The sequence below is a fragment of the Prionailurus bengalensis genome, chromosome E2 (genome assembly GCF_016509475.1).
Source record: "Prionailurus bengalensis isolate Pbe53 chromosome E2, Fcat_Pben_1.1_paternal_pri, whole genome shotgun sequence".
In the NCBI taxonomy this organism is placed as follows: Eukaryota; Metazoa; Chordata; class Mammalia; order Carnivora; family Felidae; genus Prionailurus; species Prionailurus bengalensis.
Window position 1 is genome coordinate 61,003,524 of NC_057352.1, and position 20,139 is coordinate 61,023,662.

The window sequence follows — 20,139 nt, forward strand, 5'->3', positions numbered from 1 at the left end:
AAAAGAAAAAGAAAATTTTCTGCTTTTAACGGACACCACAGAGGCCAGGAGGAAAGTGACCTCAGAAGGAACAGGGACAGGGTCGGGGATGCGAGCCCATCTCGGGGGTCAGGAGAGCAAGGGCTCACCTCCAGGAGACAGGCGGCTGCCTGCCTAGAGGGGTCCAGGCCTCACACACACAGGGGTGAGAGTGCCAGGCAGAGCCCGGAGCCCAGAGCCCCCCATCATTAAGGATCACCACACAGGGCTGGTCCTGCCTCCTCAGTGGCTCCCCACTCGCCCCAGTCCCCGCCCCCCCAGCTTCTGCTTAGCAGCGGGGCTGGCCCCTTCAGGGGGCACACTCTTCCAGCTGGGGCACCAGGGCATTGGGGTGGTCTGGGGTGGGGGCTCCCCTACCCCATGAAGCGTCTCTGGGTATCAGCGGTGGAAGCTGGGTCCCCTCTCGATGTGGCCCCAGGTAGTCTCTATCCACATTGGAAGACAGTCCCTGGGCCGGCTGCACCCACCACTGAAGGCCATGTTGACAGGGACCGGAAGCAAGGTACCGTGACACCCTCGGGGCATCCCCCCCCATGAAGAGATGCTCAGCGTTACAAGCTGTACAGATCTCCCACCCGGGGGCTAACGGCCCTCCGATTCCCACGTGGAGTGCAGACTTGAACATCCAGCATTTGGACCCAGGACACCCGACTGTCCTAGTTCATGGGGAGGGAAGCCATCGGCAAAGAGGGTGTCTGCCCCTGTCCTGTCCCGGTGGACAGGTGGGCGGGGCCGACACCTGCAGGACCCAGCTCACGAGCAGAGAGAGGCAGGGCCCTGGGCAGAAGGAGGGCGGCCCTCAGACGCTGCTGGAAGAAGGTTCCTGTGGCCGGGGCGGGGGCCCTGCTGCCTGAGGACCCGAGCCCTCACTCCCGTCGGCCAGCACCTTCTGGGAGGGGTCGCTGGGACCACACTGGAGCTGGTGGCTGTGCGCTGCTGTCCCTCCCCTGCCTTACACCTGCACAGGTGCAGGAAGGCTGACCGGACCTTCTGTGACCTGAGGTGGTCGGCGCTGGGGCTGACCGCACTGTTGGTGTGGACGCAGGGGCGGCACAAGGGAAGCACCCGGGGGTCCAGGAAGGGCCGGGCCACAAGGGGCTTGAGCAGCAGCAGCGTGCAGTAGGTCACGCACAGGACGACAGAGAGCGGCATCTTGGTGACCTGTGGGAGACGGGCTCAGGCTGGGGGCCGGGCACACGCCACAGGAAGGTGCGGCCACACCTCCCGCCTCGGAGCTGTTTGCGGAGTAGTGATGAGAATATTCCTAAAACAGTGACTCAGGGGCGCCTGGGGGGCTCAGTCGGTTAAGTGTCTGACTTCGGCTCAGGTCATGATTTCATGGTGCGTGGGTTCGGGCCCCGCATCGGGCTCTGTGCTGACAGCTCAGAGCCTGGAGCCTGCTTCGGATTCTGGGTCTCCCCCTCTCTCTCTCTGCCCCTCCCCTGATCGTGCTCTCTCTCTCTCTGTCTCTCAAAAGTAGATAAACATTAAAAAAGAAAACAGTGACTTAAACTCCTACTGCATATCTGCTGGGCATCATGTGACGTCCCCGGCTGGCCTGGTGGATAAGATCACGAAATAGTTCCGTCTCGGGGGGCACCCGGTCACTGCCCTGTGTCCCCAGGTGCACCCTGCCCCCAGACCGCTTAGATTCCCAGCTGGCAAAGGCTGATGCCTGGGACGGGGCCTGGGGGCCCCACGCAGCCAGGAGCACTGGACGGGTTCCCTCGAGATGGTGCCGTCCCGGTCTCCCCTTTGGGGACCAGGAAGCAGAGCTTGGAGGGCTGAGAGAACTCACGGCACGGCATCGCGAGCCCGCCTCCCCCAAAGCCCATCGCGCTCGTGACCGTCTGGACGGCCCCTTTCAGTGCAGCTGCCCCCCTCTGGGAGGGACCCCCGCCCACACCCCATCCCACCCCTTCAGTTCAGGAGTGCGCCACCAGACCCAGAGAGACCTAGGGGGGTTCGAAGCCCACCCCCATGCAGCCCAGGACAGTCCGGCGTCTGAGGGAGTTGGGGTCACCGGAGAGGGGAAGGGGCACGTGTCCAGGCCTCTGGGGGACAGCCACTGGCCTGGCCCAGGTAAGGAGCCTCCGGGGGGGGGGGGCTCAGGGCTGAGGGGAGGTCTCCAGGTGGCCCCTCATCCGTTCTGGGGCCGGCCTCTCCCTGCCACGGTCTCCAGGGCCCAGAGGCGGCGGCTGGTGAGGGTGTAGGTGCTGGGTTTGCAGGACCAAGGGACATCCCAGCTCCCGGGCTCCTGCTGTGTGACCTGGGCCGCCTGCTCGCTGAGCCTCTCTGAGCCTCCCTCTCCAGTCACAGCGTCAGGACAGCAAACTCCTTCCCGAACTGTGGCGAGAAGGGGGACCATGCAGTCGGCACTGTCTTTTGCCCCCGAAAGTGTGACCACCTGTGTGACCAGAGCTCTGAGTCCGGGGCCACACTGCGCCCTGAGTGTGGACACGCGTCTTTGCCACTCTGTGCACCTGGCTCTGTCTCTCCCTGTCTCTGTGTCTCTCTGTATCTCTCTGTCTCTCTATCTCTTTCTGTCTCTGTGTGTCTCTCTGTATCTATTTTCTCTCTGTCTCTCTCTCTTTGTCTCTATTTCTATATCTCTTGTTATCTCTGTCCCTCCCTATCTCTCTCTATCTCTCGATCTCTTACTCTCTGTCTCCGTCTCTCTATCTCCCTCTGTCTCTCTTTCCTCTCACATCTCTCTTGCTGGGTCACAGGTGTCCCCTCTGCTCAGTCCTCCCCCTGCCTCCGTCTTTCTGAGCACACCTGTCTCGGGCTGTCTCCCACGGCCTGTCTCAGAGACCCCCATGGCTTCCTCGCTCCCTACAGTCGAAGTCACAAGCACCCCCGACCCCGCCATTCACGCCAGGCCAGTGCGTCCGGCCGCTTCCGCTCAGGGGCCCCCCCACCCCCCCAGTGCTTTCTGGTACATGCCTCTCCCCTAAGCCCTGTCCTGCCTCACCTCCCCCCCGCCCCCCACAGGCTGTGTGTGTGCGCCTGCCCCGTGCCCTGTGCTCTGTGCCCCATGCTCCATGCCCTGTGATCTGTGCCCCGTGCTCTTGTGCCCCGTGCCCCATGCCCCGTGCTCCATGCCCGTGGCCTGTGCTCCCGTGCCCCGTGGCCTGTGCTCCCGTGCCCCGTGCTTCTGTGCCCCGTGCTCCTGTGCCCTGTGCTCCATGCCCCGTGCTGTGTGCCCCGTGGCCTGTGCCCCATGCTCCGTGCTCCCGTGCCCCGTGCTCCATGCCCTATGCCCCGTGTTCTGTGCCCCGTGCTCTTGTGCCCCGTGCCCCATGCCCCGTGCTCCATGCCCGTGGCCTGTGCTCCCGTGCCCCGTGGCCTGTGCTCCCGTGCCCCGTGCTTCTGTGCCCCGTGCTCCTGTGCCCTGTGCTCCATGCCCCGTGCTGTGTGCCCCGTGGCCTGTGCCCCATGCTCCGTGCTCCCGTGCCCCGTGCTCCATGCCCTATGCCCCGTGCTCTGTGCCCCATGCTCCATGCCCTGTGCCCCGTGCTCCTGTGCTCCGTGCCCCGTGACCCCATGCTCCATGCCCCATGCTCCGTGCCCTATGCCCTGTGTCCCGTGCTCCCATGCCCCATGCTCTGTGACCCATGCTCCGTGCCCCGTGCCCTCATGCTCTGTGCCCTGTGCCCCATGCTCCTGTGCCCTGTGCTCCGTGCCCCATGCCCCATGCCCTGTGCCCCGTGCCCTGTGCTCCTGTGCCCTGTGCACCATGCCCCATGCTCCGTGTTCTATGCCCTGTGCTCCTGTGTTCCGTGCCTTGTGCCCCATGCCCGTGCTCTTGTGCCCCATGCTCTGTGCACCATGCTTTGTGCCCCATGCCCTGTGCCCTGTGCCCCATGCCCCCATACCCCATGTCCCGTGCCCCATGCTCTCATGCTCTGTGCCCCGTGCTCCGTGCCCCGTGCCCTGTGCCCTGTGCCCCCGTGCCCCGTGCTCTATGCCCCGTGCCCTGTGCCCTGTGCCCCCGTGTTCCATGCCCCGTGCCCTGTCCCCCTAGCTCTGTGCCCCGTGCCCCGTGCTCTTGTGCCCCATGCTCTGTGCACCATGCTTTGTGCCCCATGCCCTGTGCCCTGTGCCCCATGCCCCCATACCTCATGTCCCGTGCCCCATGCTCTCGTGCTCTGTGCCCCATGCTCCGTGCCCCGTGCCCTGTGCCCTGTGCCCCCGTGCCCCGTGCTCTATGCCCCGTGCCCTGTGCCCTGTGCCCCCGTGTTCCATGCCCCATGCCCCGTGCCCTGTGCCCCTAGCTCTGTGCCCTGTGCCCCGTGCTCTCCAGTGCCAGGGCCCAGAACTGAGTGCGGGCTGAGCAGTCACCTGGTGAGTGATCAGACGCATGCCTGGCTGCATCCTCTCTCTGCCCAGTTCTGCCTCTGCCCCATCTCCCCGCCCCTCTGCCTACCAACCCCTCCTTTCACACTGGCCCCCTCTGCCAGGTCCACTGGAGACCTCATGTACCTGCTTCCTGGAAGACCAGAAGTCTTTAGACCCGGCCCCTGGGGCCGCCTCTCCTGGGTCCCCACCTCCTGCCAGGCCTCACCGTCCCCTGTGGTGGGGCAGGTGGGACCGTGCGCTCCGGAACAAGGTCCTCCCGATGAGCCCGTACAGGACCATGGCCGCCAGCAGGGGAGTGAGGGCGAAGACGGGGAGTCCAGCAGGCAGATGGGCAGGGAGAGGCTGCCGGACTCCTTGTAGACGTACTGAAGGCCCCGCCTCTCACGGACGCTGGGGTTCCCCAGGAAGAACCAGAGAGGCAGTGGTCACACGTGCCCCCCCAGATGCCCACAATGAGCCACTTGGCCCGGGGCCACGGTGCACGCAGTCTGCGCCCGTGTTGGGTGGCAGATGGCGACGTGCCTGCAGCCACAAGGCGGCCGTGTTGGGCCCTGGGGCCGCGGGATCAGGTGAGCCCTGTGCGTGCACGTGTGTGTGCATGACCAGCTTGGCCCGTCAGGTTCCCCATCTGGTCCTGTCACAGAAGAAGTCGAGGGCCACGGGGATGTAGGGCGCTAGGTGGCAACCTCGAGGGCTGGAGGAGCAGGGTGCCGGTCCTGAGGGGAGGGTGGGAGGACGTGTGGGAGGGGCTGCCCCGAGGGCCGTGTCCCCTGAGGCCCACCGGGCTCAGCCACGTCTGCCGCAGGCCCAGGGACCCCAGTGTCCTTTCACAGACCTCCGACCTCTGCAAGAGCTCCAGTGAGTTTTTAGTTGCCAGCCCCCAAAGGTCTCCAACTGAGGCAGCCAAAGACATCACACACCCCTCGTCCACCGGCTCAGAGCCTAGACCGGGGTCCCCAGCCTGCCATGCCTAGGCTACGGGATCAACCAGCGTGGGCCGGTGGCGGAGGCCCCTGGACTCCAGGCAGCGACAGCCCAGGAAAGTCAGGACCGGGCCAGAATTTGGATGTCGGAGGCCTCAATCGTGCCCCCATTCTGTGTGGCCCTGGACGAGCCACCTAGCCTCTGAGCCAGCCTGCCCAAGACCACGCAGCTAGGAAGGGGCGGAGCCGGGTTTGAACCCAGTCAGCAGGCTTCAGAGCCCACACGCTCAACTCTGGGCTACTTTGCCCCTCGGGGCTAACATCAAAGCTGGAAGGAGCCCATGAGAACGTCCAGTGCAAATGCCCACTTCCCAGATGGGGAAACCGAGGCCCAGAGGAATGTAGGATCACTTGGCGTCTCGTGGCAAGTTAGCAGCGGAGTTGAGGGAAGAGCCCCTCTGACTCCGGGCCTCCCGGGGCCTCACCCCTGTCCCCCTCTCTGGACACGGGGAACAGGCCTTCCCGCTCAGCCGAGGCTCAGCATCCAAGGATCCCGGGCGGGAAGTGCTGTGTGGGAGGCAGAGGCCTGAGGGCCAGGGAGCGCCTTCTCTCCCCCGCAGATGCCAGGACGGAGCGGGAGGAGACGCCGATGCCCAGGAGCTGCAAGTAGGTGGTGCCCGGGCAGCCCAGAAGACCCACTGCCCAGCCAGGCCGCCAGTGACATTGGGCAGCCCCCCGGCCGCCAGCACGGTGAGGTCCGCCAGGACCGGGCTGACCAGGTAGCAGCCGCTGGGGACGTGCACGCCCCGGACGGTCACCAGGACCACCACAGCGTTGCCCAACATGCCAGTCACGTACACGAGGACCAACCTGTACTCAGTCGGGCCCGGGTCAGCCTCTCCAAGGGCCGGGGACGCGTTGCAGGGATTGTCGTGGTGGCCGACCGGGTGCCGGAGCGGGCGAGAAGGGGGAGCTCCAGGAGGCATCCCCGGTCAGCGGGGCCGGGCCCGTGCACGCGCAAGGCCCAGCCGACACCTGCAGTCCTATAAGCCAGGCCCCGAGGGACACCAGGGACCCTGTGCTTGTGAGGCTGCTGTCTGGCCAGACGAGGGGACAGAACGGGGAATACACATCCGAGTCTCCGCGGCCAGTCTGAGCCACCCGCAAGCCTGTTTCCTGGTGCACGTAGACAGCTGACAATCATGCCTCACGCGCAGGACCGTGGGCGGGATCGGTCTGGGTAATCACTCCCTGGGCCTAGCACATCCTGAGTGCTCAGAGGTCAGCTGGCCTGTGTCGCAAGGAAGCCACACGGCACCTCAGCCTCAGTGAGCTCATCTGTGAAGTGGGGAGACTCAGGGACACGGTGAGATTCTGGAGAAACAGCAGGGCACGGAAACTTCTGGACCTAGAGTCTGGTTTGATGTCTGCTGCTTAGCGTTAGCATCAAGGTTCCAATCTCCCTGAGCCTCGGCAGCCCCGTCTGTCAGTGGGGCTGACGGCAGCTCCCTCCTCTCGTGACGCAGGGAGCAAGCTTGATCAGCACACCGGGGTCGTGTGACGCCCACCCTGGGTCGCCCAGGAGCCGAGCCAGAAGCCAATGACTGGCTCTTGCCAGCAAGCCCCGGGCCGGGGCTGTGGCACACTCTTGCACCGGAAACGGCCCAGAGTCACTCCTCCCCTCCGCGGGCGGCCCCGCCCTGCTCCCCCGTCAGCCAGGCCGGCCCCCTCTAGGGCCCGGAGTGGGGACAGGTGAGCAGCAGGGGAAGCTGAGGCAGACCACGCGCTGAGACACCCAGCAGGCCGGGGCTTGGCCCAGTTCTGCCGGCTCTAAGTGGCCAAGAGCCCCCGCCGCAGCCCCCACGGGGCAGGGACCAAGGCACAGAATTGGGGCAGGGCCGGGTGTGCCCTAGGACGCTGCCCACACACCTGCACACGCACAAAACACGCAGACATGCACACACACACACACACACACGAGCTCTCACGGACCCTCCTCAGCAGATCCGGCACACACGGCCACACACACAGACACGACACACCCTGACACACCCACATGCAGCACACACATCTTCCTGCACACACATGTGAATGACCCCCACACACACCCTAACACCCAAAACACACAGACCCAAACGCACACGCACGTAGGTGAATCACAGCATAAGCTCACTCACCCCTCCGCCACCGTAAATACACACACACTGCCCACACTCACGTGGCAGGTGCACACGTGCGTGGAACACACACCCACGCCTGTACTCATAGACGCCTGCACACTTGGATCCACAGGGGCCCCCAGGCCCATCGCTCTCCTGAAAATGAGCCCCCATTCTGTTTGGCTGAAGAGATAGTCAGGCCCGGACCCCAGCACAGCTGCTGCCACCCCCAGGGCCTCAGCTGCCTTCTACCGTGGAGGCTGGCCGCCCCGGGACTGCACCCACAGTCCTCACAGCTGCCCCTCCAGTGTGCGGCCCCCCGCAGTGTGAGCTGGCCCGGTCCCTGCCTCCTCAGGTCTCAGAGGACCTCCCCAGGTCCCACCCCACCTGCACGCCAGCCTTTCTGCACCAAACGTTCCACCAGATGGGCGACAGCCATCTCCCAGCCCAGCCCGGGAGAAACTTGAAAGCTCAGGCAACTCCCCCCAGGAGGAGCCTTCCTCCTCCTTCCAGGGACAGGGAGGGAGAGACAGTCCCGGTGCCCCAGCCATTCCGCGCACGGAGGCGTCTCATCCCGCGGCTGCAGAGCTGTGCGCGGGCGAGCCTCTGGTGTGTGCTCACACACAGACACACGCGGCCCTGCCAACTTCTCCCCGCTCCCCCCCCCACCCCCCGCCCTCCCCCTGCAGGGCTGACTGCCAACCCGCAGCAGCTTCCCCAGCAGGAGACCCGAGGCACAGCCCCCGCTTCCCCTCCCAAATTCATCAGGCCGAGAGGGACCCTGCTTAGCCAGCTGAGCCACTGGCGGCCTAACAGGAGGAGGTACCAATCCAGGGAGGAGGTGGGGAGGGCATGGACGGGCCCCCTTTTCCTGCGCGGCCAGGCTGGGAGTAACTGGGGGACCCTCAGGTGTCTACAATGTGCAGGTGACTCTGGTGTGGGGTCCACCCCCGCCCCAGCCCTCGGGGGCCCTTCACAGGGCTGTGGAGAGGAAGGAACAACGTGCTCAGCGAGAGCCGCCTGCAGCTCATTTCAGAACGGGGACTGTGGCTTGGGAGGGGGAATGGCCGGGTCAGGGGCAGGACTAGAGCCCAAGTCTGGGGACTCTGGGAGGCAGGGGTGCTGCCGTGTGCCCCATGGGGGGCATGGCTGCCACACCTCTTGGCTAGCCCTCGGGAGGAGAGCCCAAAGGGACCCCTCAGCTGGCCCAGGAAGCAGGGCTCCCAGACTGTTTCCCCCACATGGCCAGGGGCCTGGCTTTTCTGAGACATTTAAAATACAGATTTCGGAGGCGCCTGGGTGGCTCAGCTGGTTGATTGTCCGACTCCAGCTCAGGTCATAATCTCACAGGTCGTGAGTTCGAGCCCCACGTCGGGCTCCGTGCTGACAGCTCAGAGCCTGGAGCCTGTTTCGGATTCTGTGTCTCCTTCTCTCTCTGCCCCTCCCCTGCTCATGCTCTGTCTCTCTCTCTCAAAATTAAATAAACATTTAAAAAACATTTTAAAGGCACCTGGGTGGCTCAGTCGGTTTAGCACCAACTTCAGTTCAGGTCACGATCTCACGGGTTTGGGCCCCGCATCAGGCTCTGTGACGACAGCTCAGAGCCTGGAGCCTGCTTCAGATTCTGTATCTCTCTCTCTCTGTCCCTCCTCTGCTCTCACTCTGTCTCTCAAAAATAAATGTTAAAAATTTTTTTTAATTTTAAATGCAGATTTCCGGGGACACCTGGCTGGCTTAGTCGGTACAGCATGCGACTCTTGATCTCGGGGTCGTGGGTTGTAGGGGTCACAGGCACACACCCCAGAACCAAGGAGGGACCCTGTTAGTGTGTGTATTCCTGGCCACCGAATTGAATGACCAGCAGCAGTGCCCTTGAATGTGTGTTTTAATAGTCCACTCCTCCAGAAAGTCCGATGACCCCTAGTGACTTTCTCTTTTTTATTTTTTCATTTTGAAACATAACATACACATGAAAAGGTGCACCAAACATAAATTACCGGTTGGATCAATAAAATGATCGTGTAGGTAACCACTACCCCTGCCCTCCCCATGCAGATCGCCACCACTTCTCTGGCTTACAGCCCCAAATGCCATCCTTCATCTTGCCTGCCTGGGACCTTTCTATAACCAGAAGTAAACCACGCATAATTATTTGTGTGCTGCCTCTTCCCAGCATCACGCTCAGAGATCCATCCCTGCCGAGTGTGACTGTGGCTCGTCCATTTCCACTGCTGTGTAATGTTCTGCCCTAGGATTCTCTGCAATATGTCCATGCGTGACAGGCTGTCGATGGACTTCTGGGTGGTTTCCTGTTTGGGGGAATCACAGACGACACAGCTAGACGCTTCTGCCCACAAGCTCAGGCTGAGTGGCATTTTCATCAACATGGCTCCAAAACTGTGATTTCCAGGACCTGGCTGAACTCGGGACCACAGAGATGAGTGGAGAGGGGAGAGGGCTGACGGGGAGGGGAAAGGGTGGCAGGAGACACCCATACGTGGCAGGCCTGGTCCCTCCTGCTTCTAAGCATGGCACCCCAGCTCCCCACTGGGGCTGCCGGGAACGTCTGGGAAGGCTCTGACCCCGTGAGCCCCGGTCGCATGGCAGGCTCATTGTTCCCAGACGCAGACCCTGTCTCCCGCCATCCCTGCTGCTGCCTCCTCCAGCGGCGGGCCACACCTCTCCTGCCCTCCTCCAGGGAGACCCACCCGAGATTTCAGCCCATGGACAGCTCCAGGCGCTGTCCTCCATTGCTGGTGCTGAAACCACCTGCAGCCTTATCCTGCGTCCTTCCAGACGGAACCAGAGGCACGGTGACCTCAGGAGAGAAGGGAATCAAATGGCGTGGAAGGCGGCAACACACCCATCTACACCAAGGCCCGTGGAAGTGAAATCGGACATCCAGACAGGGAGAGCGGCTCGCCCAAATCACGCAGTTAACACTAGTAAATGAAATCGGCGCAAACAGCTAAGACTCGTGACCACTCACCACACCCCACGAGCTGTGCTAAGTGTTTGTGTGCAGAGTGTCTCGGTCGGCCCTATGGGGCAGGACACCCTTCACAGCGGAGAAGCAGCAGACTGGGACAAGAACCTACATCTTCAGCCTCACGCAGGTCCTTTCCTCTACTCCACTCCCCTTGCCCCTGATCCCGGGGAGTCCTCCCTCTGTCTAGGATAGGAAAGACACCACCAGAGCAGCAACAGCTCCAACACCCAGAACGTGTGCAGAGAGTGCTTTCACTCTGACTTGAATTCTCCCACCACTAGCTCGCCCGCACTGTAGACAGACCACATTTGCAGACGTTTGCATCTCCGCCCTCTGTGTGCCCCAGGAAGTCGGCAGCCAGCAGCCTCCCACCACCCACAGCAAAGAAGCCTCCAGGGGCATCTCCTGGGGTCACATAGCAGTTACATAGCTTTTGTTTGTAATAAGACAACTCGCTGACAACTTAAATATCCATTCAGACTGGAAAGAACTTGATGCTGTGTGCCCACATCAGACTAACGGGCTGTCAAGACCGATGTCGTAGGAAGTACCAGTTGGCACGGAAAGGCGCTCACAACAGAGTGAGCGGAAGAGCATCTGTAAATAACAAGCGAGCATCGTCTCCTATTCTCAAATGTGTTCATACCTAACAGCAGCCATCTGCCGGGGGCATACCAGGGGCCAGGCACTGGGCACAGCCCATGGCACATTGTAGCTGTCACAAGCACCCCCCTATGGTGACAACTGTTATTGTCACCGTTTTTCAGAAGAGAGAGCAGAGCGTCAGAAGGCGAGCTAGTGGAGGGCAGAGTGGACATATGAACCCAAACCCATCCCTCTACAAAGTAGGTGTCCTCAGCCACAGCGCTGGGCGGCCACTCCCATCCCCGAGGCTCTGGACACGATCCTGTCACATACCAGGGCCCAAATCGCCTTATTTATCTGTCTGTATCTATAAAGGTGGGTTTGTTCTGTAATTTAGAAAAAAAAATGACAAAAAAAATGTTTGCCCTTTTCATGACAACCCTCCTACATTTGGTCCCGAGGAGCAGGGCAGGGTGCGGGCAGGAAAGGCCACTTTGCAGGGATTGGAGGTGAGCCACAGTGAGACTTCTAGAATGTCACCTCTAAGTCCTCAGACTTAGGGACTTGGCAATCAGTGAAAACATCCAGCTGGGGGTGGGGACTCAGGGAAGGAGGGGTTCCGAATGTGAGTTGCAGATGGCACATCGCAGGGCACGCCCCATGGGCCCTGAGGAGGGAAGGTGTGTCTGAGTGAGCCCCCAAAGAAACACACAGGTGTTCAGCTGGTATGCATCAGTGCGGCTACCTCGGCCACTAAATTGCCACGTGACCCCCATACTAATGTCAGTATGTCAATAACCAAGGGCCCTCTACCTCAGCCGACCGGACCCTCCTTGGAAACTTCCGGACCTCTTCCATGGCCCAGGAACCAAAGGGTTAATGTCTGGCACCACAGCTGTGACCCTTCTGGCGGTGGAAAGCCATGCTGTCTGGTGCTAATTCTGGGTGTTTGGCAGTGGGTTCTGCTGATGGTAGGAGGTGCTCATAGAAGCTGGGGCGACGTTTGTGCAACGGAAGATGGGACAAGGCTGCTGGCATAGAGACGTAGGCAGGCTGGTGCCAGGAGGAGGAGAAGTCCCATTCAGGTGGTACACTCATCAAGGGCTGGGGGCCTCATGGGTGCAGACCCCAGGTCCCAGGTGCGAGGGAGCATCTGTGGCCTTGGCTCTCTGGAACTGGGCTGCGAAGACAGTCGCTTCATTATCGTGCACCCTTGAGGGCCCGCCGGGCTCCTCCGGGTGGTTCCTCTGTGCCTGATGACGGTGGGACAGCGGTCGTCTGGTCTCCTGGCTGGTGCCCCGCAAGGAGGACTGGCAGGCCGGGGTTGGCTGGGACAGCAGAGCCCTGCCCTGCGTGCCATCTCGAGGCCTCTGCCTCTGCACGCGGCCACTCCAGCAGCGAAGCCGGACGTCCTACAATAGCTCAGGGCCCCCAAGAGCACAGACGTGGGGCTCCAGGCCTTCCCAGCACACCTTGCCTTTCCCTCCCCCGCCAGCCCAAGCCGTGGTGGGCCAGCCCGGATGGTGGGGCTGCTCCAGAGCGCGAGTCCCAGCGGGCAGGGCTCCTTGGGGCCATCTTGGAGACCGGCGACCATAGCCCCCTTGTTTTCCAGAAAGGGTTTCACTGACAACTGGGGTGGGGAAAGCCACTGGCTGGCTTCCGGCATGGAACCAGGGTGCCGTGCCCACACCGCCACTGTGGGAAGAAGTCCTGGCCCTTGGTAAAGGCTTCGAGTTGGGAACCAAACTGACATCCGTTCATGCAATCGTTCGTTCATTTCTTCACTCGTTCAGCCACACCAGGGAGGAGCGGGCTGCAGCCAAGGCTCAGCTGGGTCTGAGGTTGTCCCAGGATGTCTCAAGGGAGGAAAGGGAAACAGCTGGGTGGGGTCAGTGCCGGGCACCCCTCGGGAGTCTGGGACAAAGCCTGGAGAGGACAGGGGTCCCCCAGGAGTCAGGCCCCCCGGCAGCGGAGACTTGATCTCTCTCACTCCCACACTGGGTCTGTGTAGGGGCTGTGACAGGAGGGTGGGGTCCCCACCCAGAACCAGCGGCCCTTCCTGCAAGCTGCGTCCACAGTTGTCTCGCAGAAGTGAATTCCAAATACAGAAAAAAGCCCCCCAAAATTTGTGTGCTCCATTATTGTTCCAGTGAAGCCAGAGGAAGAGCTTCTAAACGAAGATGAAAGGGAATGTGTGTGGGGGTGCAAGTGTGCAAGCGCCCCTCCCCATGTGGGAATAGACAGCGTTTGAACATCCAGGAGCCTGAGGCCCGTCCTGCCTTCCGGCATCATCCACATGGCAGCCCAAGAATGAGAAGGGCTGAGGGGCTCTGGCAGGGGGAGCTGCACCCCCCCCCCACCTCCCTTCCCACATCCCGTCCCCAGGCGTGCAGAACACCTGGGTTGGCATGCCCTCTGGTGGCAGCTTGAGAAAACAGCAGAGGCTCATGCGGGCATTGCCACCTTGAAGTGTGAAAGTCCAGTGTTGCAGCTCCCCGCCCCCGCCGCCCGCCAACAACGGTCAAAGCCGGACGTACATATGCACGTACTGATATGCGCGCATATATACGTTTGGAGGGCAGCCGACGCTGGCAGCCATGGGGCTATGACCTTGAGCAAAGAGAAACAACAAAGTGAACCCTGCGTGCACCCTGAGGCGGGGTGGGGGGGGGGACAGACAGCAGCAAGCGCGGCCTTACTGAGCTGAGGAGACAGGGTCTAAACCATCTGGAGCTTGAGGGGAAAGCCTGGAGAAGGAGCCCAGAATTCTGAGCACAAACCCCCTCAGGCCACGGCTGCCCCCTGGGCTGTCTGGACTGGGGGAGAGTGTGACAACCGGCAGAGAAGGGCAGTGAGCGGGCGTTCAGCAGCAGCGTGGCAGTGGGAGCGACAGGTTGTAGATCAAGCCCATGGACACTGAGTCGGGCAGACGGAGCAGACGGTCCTCTGAGCGGGCAGGGTCTCCACTCAGGAGTACGAGCCACACTCCCGGAAACAAACCAGCCCTTGCGAAACCCAGCAGCAACGCTTAATTAACAGGGCCCGGGGATCCGCTGAGCCCGCTCGCCCACACCCTCCCTGGGAGGCCTCACCCTCCCTGGGAGCGCGTAAGGCCGCCCCAGCACCACACAAAAATTTATCCACCGTGTCCAACATCAAATAAAAAGTACAAGGCATGCTATAAAAGGGGACCAGATCACCGAAAATCAAGAGGAAAAGCAACAGAGCCACCCACAGGTGACTAGGTGTAGGAGCCGTCAGATGAGGTTTTAAAATCACTGACATGCGGCACCTGCGTGGCTCAGTCAGTTAAGCGTCCGACTTCACCTCGGGTCATGATCTCATGGTTCATGGGTTCGAGCCCTGCGTCAGGTTCTGTGCGGACAGCTTAGAGCCTGGAGCCTGCTTCGGAGTCTGTGTCCCCCTCTCCCTCTGTACCCTTCCCCTGCTTGTGCTCCCTGGCGCTCTCTCTCTCTCTCTCAAAAATAAATATTTAAAATCACCAACGTGAAGCTCTCTTCATGTCGCCCCCCTGCTCACGAGGGCACGTGGCTTCCTCCTCCCTCTTCAAAGGGGCAGTCAATGCCCTTCGTGGAAGCAGCTTCACCTGCACAGATATTAGAGGCATACACTTGACGTTCACATACTGCAATGTTTAACAATTACGATATTATATATATTGTACACTATTGCAAACAGCTGTAAACTGTTTTTTCTGTTTCTGTTTTTTTCCCTTGTTTTTTTTTTTTTGTTTTTTTTTTTGGTGATTACTGAGAAATCTTCTGTATCCTTGTTCGCGTCCCCCAGAGGCCACGGGCAAGAGCGCCACAGTCCCGTGGTTCTTGGCCTCCAGGGGCATCGGATCCCCAGGCCTGTGGAAGGGCAGCCTGCCAGCCCCACTGCCAGAGTTCCTGATGCAGCAGCTCGGGGCAGGGCCTGAGAACGTGCATTTCTCTTTTAAAGAGAAAACATGATGATAACGATGATGAAAATATAACGATGCAGAATATTAGCCTTGGAGCAGGGAAGGCTTTTTTTCCAAGCTTTTTAATTTTAATTCCAGTACAGTTAACACACAGCATCATATTAGTTGCAGGTGCACAATACACTGATTCAACAATCCCATACATTACACAGTGCTCATGATAAGTGCATCATGATAAGTGAACTCTTTAATTCCCGTCACCTGTTTCACCCATCCCCCCCTCCCGCCCCCCCCCCCCCCCACCCCCCACCATCTGGTAACTATCAGTTTGTTCTCTATGGTTGAGTCTGTTCCTTGGTTTGTCCCTTTTTCCCCCCTTTCTTCCTTTGCTTTCTTTCTTAAATTCCACATGTAAGTGAAATAATACGGTATTCATCTTTCTCTGACTTTTTTTAATGTTTATTTATTTTGGGGAGAGAGACAGAGCCCGACAGAGCAGGGGAGGGGCAGAGAGAGAGAGGGAGACACAGAATCTGAAGCAGGACCCAGGCTCCGAGCTGACAGCACAGAGCCCGACGCGAGGCTCAAACTCACGAGCTGTGAGATCGTGACCTGAGCCCAAGTCAGATGCTCAACCGGCGCCCCACATCTCACTTAGTCTTGAGTGCTTCTCATTTTTTTTAAAAATGTTTTTGAGACAGAGAGAGACAGAGCATGAGCAGGGGAGCGGCAGAGAGAGGGAGACACAGAATCCAAAGCAGGCTCCGGGCTCTGAGCGGTCAGCACAGAGCCCGATGCGGGGCTCGAACCCACAGACTGTGAGATCATGACCTGAGCCGAAGTCGGACGCTTAACCGACTGAGCCACCCAGGTGCCCCAAGTGCTTCTCATTTAAAACATTTTTAAATTTAAATCCAAGTAAGTTAACATATAACGTAATAATTTCAGGAGTAGAATTTAGTGATTCAACGCTTACATGTAACACCCAGTGCTCATCCCAACAAGTGCCCTCCTTAATGCCCATCCCCCATCTAGCCCATCCCCCACCCCCCCATCAACCCTGTTTGTTCTCTGTATTTAAGAGTTTTCTGTGGTTTGCCTCCTTCTCTTTTTATCTTATTTTTGCTTCCCTTCCCTTGTGTTCCTGTTTCTTAAATTCCACCTGTGTGAAATCATATTTACCTTTCTCTATTTTAGCATCATATACTCTAGTTCCATCCACGTTGTTGCAAATGGCAAGATTTCATTCCTTTTGATCACTGAGTAGTTTTCCATTCTATATATACCACATCTTTATTCATCAGTCAGTGGACACTTGGGCTCTTCCCATACTTTGCTGTCGACAGTGCTGCCATAAACACTGGGGTGCGTGTGCCCCTTCGAAACAGCACACCTGTATCCCTTGGATAAATGCCTAGTCGTGCAATTGCTGGGTCGGAGGGTAGTTCTAGTTTTAACGTTTTGAGGAACGTCCACGCTGTTTCCCAGAGCGGCTGCACCAGTGTGCATTCCCACCAACGGTGCAAGAGGGTTCCCCTTTCTCCACATCCTCGTCATCGTCTGTTGTTTCCCGAGTGGTTGATTTTGGCCGAGACCGTGCGTTCCTAACAGGTCCCGTGTTGCTGCCGCCCAGTGACTCCGCTTTGGGCCGCCCGCCTAGGGTCGTGTTTTTGGCCACAGAGCACTGCTCCCAATATGCCTGCGGTTCTCCAAAGTGGTTGTAGCCCAATAGAGACCACCACGCTTGAGAGGTTCAGACCCAGTGACCTCAGGGCACTGTCCCAGCTCGGTGGTGGCAGCGCTCTCATGCGGTTAAGTAGTGTTAATGCAAGCCCGTTGGCTTTGACTGACCCGATGGCCCCGGCCAGATGGGATCACGTGTGTTGGCGCACTGAACGTGGCGGGAGAGTGCCTGCCAGTCAGGGCCAGAGGGGCTGCTAGTGACGCTGACTCCAAATGACCCGGGTGGATAAGACAGATGTTTGTGTTTCTCTTGCAGGACAGTCACACCCAGAGTAACTTCACCTGGAGACACCTCCTTTGTGATGTCACAGAATGCCTGGGATCTGCGGTCCACCTGCCGGGGTGAAACCCCAGCTGTGCGGCCCTACCCCTCCTACCTCCTCAACTATAAAAAACAGATCACGGGGGCGGCGGGGGGGGGTGCCTCCCCAGGATCTCACGACAATGCCCAGCACAAGGCCTGCCGTGAGAGAAGAGCTCTGCGAACCGACAACCGTGTGTGCCCGTCACCGCACTCCCTCTTCCTTCTCTCGGGAGGAGGCGGCTGGTGTGAACAGCCCCACTTTATAGAGCAGGGAAACTGAGGCTCACAGGGACACCGTTCATATGCTGACACCCAGGGCCTCGGGCTCAAAGCACAGAGGTGCGCCGTGGTGTTTACATTCAGAGACGCCCGGGTTCTGATCCCACCTCAGCCATTTTCTTTCTTTTTTTTAATTTTTAAAATTTAAAAAAAAAATTTTTTTTTCAACGTTTATTTATTTTTGGGACAGAGAGAGACACAGCATGAACGGGGGAGGGGCAGAGAGAGAGGGAGACACAGAATCCGAAGCAGGCTCCAGGCTCTGAGTCGTCAGCCCAGAGCCCGACGCGGGGCTCGAACTGGCGGACCGCGAGATCGTGACCTGAGCTTAAGTCGGACGCTCAAACCGACTGCGCCACCCAGGCGCCCCCTTTTTCTGTCTTTCTAGATGCTGCTCCCCCAACACACACCCCCACCCCAGATGCTGCAAACGCTGTGATTAGCGACTGGTGCCTGACCAGGAGCTCATAGCTGTGCTGCGTAGACAGTCAAGGTTCTGGGAGAAGGTCCATCATCAACGAGGCCTGAATAACGATCAACGCTAGGTGGGGAGACGTAGGAGCAGCGTCCCAGGCAGCAAGAATGACACGTGTAAACACCTGGTGGCACAGGAAGCGTGCCGCAAATTGAGGGCAAAGAAGGAACACACGTGCTGGTGGGACAGGCTGGGCAGGTCACGGAGTGGGGACAGCACGCCCAAGGGTTCAGGTCTGATCTGGGGACAGGGGGAGCCGCCGGAGGGGCCTCAGGCTGGAGCAGTGAGATTACAGGCAGGTGACTCTTGGTGTCCAGGAGAGGATGGGGGCAGGGCACAGTGACAACCAGGGAACCAGGTCTGGAGCTGCAGCATTAATCCTGGCAGGTGGTGACGGTGGTTGGAGATTCATTGAGGAGGTAGAATCGTGGACAGAGTCCACGGTTCTGGAGGCTGGCAGCCCAAGAACAGGGAGCTGGTGTGGTCAGGTTCTAGTGAAAGCCCTCTTCCAGGGTTGCAGATGCCACCTTCTTGTGCCCTCCCGTGGCGGCTGGAGGAGGAGACAGAGAACTCTTTGCTCTCTCTTCTTTAAGTTTTTTTTTTTTTTCAACGTTTATTTATTTTTGGGACAGAGAGAGACAGAGCATGAACGGGGGAGGGGCAGAGAGAGAGGGAGACACAGAATCGGAAACAGGCTCCAGGCTCTGAGCCGTCAGCCCAGAGCCTGACGCGGGGCTCGAACTCACGGACCGCGAGATCGTGACCTGGCTGAAGTCGGACGCTTAACCGACTGCGCCACCCAGGCGCCCCTACTCTCTCTTCTTAAAAAGGCTACATTCCTTTATGTGGCTCAGTAATATTCTACTGGACGGATGGACCATATCTACCTATCATCACTTGATGAACACGCAGGTAGTTTCCCCTCGTGGCTGCTGTGAATAAAGCTGTTACCAACATCCATTCGTGTACAGATGTCTGTGTGCACAGGTTTCATTTCTCTTGGCTCAGCAACCCGGGAGTGGCATTGCTGGGTGATATGGTAACTCGTTTCTTCCCTGGCTCATTTGTTCAGATGACATGGGGCAAACATCTATGAGTTCACGCAACTTCACGGCGTGCCAGGCTTATTTGCGGCTGAACAGTGGCAGACTGCACCAAGGAGGAGCTCCTAGTATTTGTTGCAAATTTCCTGGAGGAGGAAGATGGCTGAATGAAGGCCTGCTCTGCTTAGCACATCCCCAAACCCTTAATTACACCCAGAACCCACTACATAATCTGCAGGACCCAGCGCAAAAGGAAAATTGCTTCCCTTGTGGGCAAACGATGAAAACTTCTAAGGCCAAGACAGCCGGGCATTCAACCAAGCCCAGGACCTTCCTCTCCAAAATGGAAAGTGCCTTCAGAGGGGGGAGCATGGGACTCTTGCTCTGGAGGTCCTGAGTTTGAACCTCACCTTGGGGGTAGCGATCACTTAAAAATAAAATCTTAGGGGCGCCTGGGAGGTTCAGTCAGTTGTGCTTCCAACTTCAGCTCAGGTCACGATCTTGTGGTTCGTGGGTTCTAGCCCTTCCTCAGGCTCTGTGCTGACACAGCTCAAGGTCTGGATCCTGCTTTGGATTGTGTCTCCCTCTCCCTCTGCCCCTTCACCGTTCACACCCTTTCAAAAAAAATTAATAAAAAATTTTTTTTTAAAGTGCTGTGTTTGGCCCTCTGCAGGGTGGCCCCACCCCGAGGGGCTGTGCCCACAGCTGGTGAGCTGCCAAAACGCTCCCGGGGCCACGTGACGTCCTTCTGAAACACTGATCATTCTAGTAATAGGGAGAGCTGTTTATTCCCACGGAAATGAAGTTGTTAAGCTCTGATACTTAATCTCAGTAGCTGAGAAATGATTAACCTCTGCGTTGAGCTGATTATTTTTACGAAACCGGAAACGGTTACAATTTTTAAGCTTTGACTTTTAAACTCAATACTCACAAAGGATCAATTCTGTGTTGAGTCGCTTACACTCAATGAACATAAGCGATGCAGTCCGACGGAAGCCGCGACAACTGTCGGGGCTCTGCCGTTTCAGCTCAGTGCGGGAAACGCGAGTAACTTTGCGCTGGGCGCGCACACCCGCGTGGCGGGAGCTCACGGGTCCGCGGGAAGAGGGCGAGGCCGCCGGGCGGGAACCAGCGGCGCGGGGCGTCACGTGACCGCGCGGCGCGGCCAGCTCGCCCCGCCCCTCGCAGGCGTGGTCCGGCGGCCGGCCGCGCGTGGACTCGGAGACACGCCCCAGGGCGGGGGCTTGGGCGGCGCCTGCGCCGTGGCAGGCTCAGGCAGGCGCGCGCCGCGGGGGTGGGGCCGCGCGGAGGCG

At 59.4% G+C, this 20,139-nt stretch overlaps 1 long non-coding RNA gene across 1 annotated transcript; it reads right to left on the reverse strand.

Annotated features, from left to right (window-relative positions):
• Positions 1–9,407: 9,407 nt before the first annotated feature.
• On the reverse strand, positions 9,408–19,975 carry LOC122494593. Its single transcript, XR_006300213.1, has 2 exons — positions 19,758–19,975; positions 9,408–9,792 (listed from the first exon to the last, which is right to left on the reverse strand). It is a non-coding gene; the product is annotated as an uncharacterized LOC122494593 (long non-coding RNA).
• Between the last annotated feature and the right edge of the window lie 164 nt (positions 19,976–20,139).